At 37.4% G+C, this 2,500-nt stretch overlaps 1 protein-coding gene across 8 annotated transcripts in view; it reads left to right on the top strand.

Annotated features, from left to right (window-relative positions):
- The window catches only part of ebf3a (EBF transcription factor 3a), a 148,628-nt gene that overhangs the window by 116,787 nt on the left and 29,341 nt on the right, over window positions 1-2,500 (top strand). The window lies entirely within an intron of this gene.

Below are 2,500 nucleotides of genomic sequence, written 5' to 3' on the forward strand. Positions count from 1 at the left end.
CGTTGAAAATTGCTTTTCCCATTGAAAGCCAGGCTTAAGTCGAACTGTATTTCACAATATGAAAATGATGTGAATCCAAGGGAGGAGGGACTGATTCTCCAGGGCAGCTGGTTTCTATCAAGAGTCCCACCAAGCTTGCAGCCTGACTAGCCACTCCAGCATTTAACCTTCTCAGCATGAGGAGGGATGCAGGGCAATAAGGCTGCAGGATAATGAAGCAGGAGCATAGTATAGGGCATACAGCTTGTGGAAAGTATAACTTAAAGACATTAACAGCTTATCTACAGCCCTATTAAAGTGCCAAATCTCAGGGAATAGCTTGTGGAGGACACCATTAGTCACACATACTAAGAGGATTGTGCTGATTCACATCAGGGACAGAACAAACATATCCCACTATATCTATGCAGTTTTTTTCCCTGCCCCTTGCAGTCATTATAAAGATACAATTACCATGGGAGACAGTAGCAGTTCAGTTGATTAGCACGGTGAATTAAAAGAATGAGTCACAAATGACATGTCCGGTTCTACTGCACAAGTCCTTCTTATTCCCTGTACACCTCACCCCTCTTGTAAGAAGGTCAAAAATGAGAGAGAACTAACAATTTCAAGCAACGAGCACTTAGTGCCAGAATTAACAATCACATTTTGTGTAATTGCCATTTAATAGTAAATTAGCATATAGACTGTAAAATATAATATAAATTGCCTTATGTTTAAAATTAAATTAACTATATTTTTACCATATTCAACTGTAAATTGGTCAAACTAATAATATGAGGTGATTTTTAAATTCAGATATCTGAGTAGGGGCTGATTATTTATTCACAAATAATTACATAACTATTGGACACCTCCTTTTTGTCCAGATTGTGCCATGCTGTTTCTGATTGATTCCAGCTTTTTTGTCAACATGAACATTGCACTCTCCTGGGGTTAAATCAGAAGCACTGAAGTAATCTGATACCACAGTGCATAATCAAACCTTTGTACAAAGTAATATCTGCACCCCAAATCACACTAAATTATATTAAAAGAAGGCATAATAAGTACTGAGACTTTAAAAAGTTACCATGATAGGTTTTTTAAAATTAAATGAATTGAAGCACTGGTCACAATTAATTTATTACTGCAAATTATAATTGTCGCACCAGTAATTGAAACAAGATTGCAGTTAAATCCATCTTATAAAATTACGTTTTATGTTGAGAAGTGATCCTTTCTAGTGGTAAAATGTTCTGTTTTGAAAGGAAAGCAAGCATTTCACTTAAATGCTGTCTTTTAACAAAAGGAACTTGAGCAAATTAATGTTTGTTTTGCTTGAAGCATATATCCACAGCATGCCATGAATAAAGTTCTGTTAGAAGTTTGCGCTGACCTCTTCTACCCACAAGTTTTGTTGACCCACCCTCATTTTAGAAACTTCTTTTGCTCAATTATAGAAATTATCGCAAATTACTAGGAGTCAATGTGTCGTTTTCAGCAGACTGAAGCCAGTAACTAAACACAGACACTGGCGGCCAATCGTAAACACGCTTTGAACGGATGCAGAAAAACCTGAATGCTGAATACATTTGAACCTAGTTCCAGGTCGTGTAATACATTTGCTAGTCTCAGATATAAATGATCATTTCAGCACAAAGGCTTACATTCAATTTCAGGTTTATGAAATCATTACTCTCCAGTGACCTTTCACAATTTATGTTTTCTCTGATAGGGCATTTGTGCAAAGAATTGGATTGAATTCTACTTGAGCAGTACTTGGCATATTACCAAAATCCCACTTCTGGCCACTAAATTGTCCAGTTCCCTGCTTTCCACAGCTTACCCACTTTTTTATTTGGCAAGCTCCCACCAGCCTGCAGCTCTCAAAGGTCCCATACTGAGAGTGCATTTTCTGGGCAATATATCTGAAGTGTTTTTTTAAGGACCATTGTGTTTATTCAAATGTCACCCTGTTACTGGCAGTAGTGTACTATTTACACATTAAAGCCACCTCTCAGCAACAGATGCAAAGTCAAACACATTTTGAAGTTTCCTGTGAAGTAAACGGCAAATGATAGAGATGAGCAAATATAGTAACTAAATCCGAGACATTACCACCTTGTTTCAATGCATTCTTTGTGCTGGAAGAGGAGTAACAGAGCTTTATATTGTATTTATTATTATAGTTTCAGTGGTTTCTATAATGTTCATTCTCTCCAAACAGCAAAAGCAATCAGACCATGGGTTGATTGCTGAATTTACAAAAACTGAACATACACACCAAATTAAAATGAGTGTGGTAGTGTTTCATGAGGAGTAACATTTTATGTTCTGGTAGCTACATTTTGCCTGACTCTCAAAGGTAACATTCACGTAGGGGCATTGTTTCTTTCACCTTCCTTGCCCTGTCACATCTTTTGTCACTGTAAAACAGTTTCTTCCATGTCTGATACCTGTATTGGTTATCCATTGATCAGGCCTGTTGTGGGTACCAGCTGTCAGCAAGCCCTGCACA

This window comes from Scyliorhinus torazame, chromosome 16 (assembly GCF_047496885.1).
Source record: "Scyliorhinus torazame isolate Kashiwa2021f chromosome 16, sScyTor2.1, whole genome shotgun sequence".
NCBI lineage: Eukaryota > Metazoa > Chordata > Chondrichthyes > Carcharhiniformes > Scyliorhinidae > Scyliorhinus > Scyliorhinus torazame.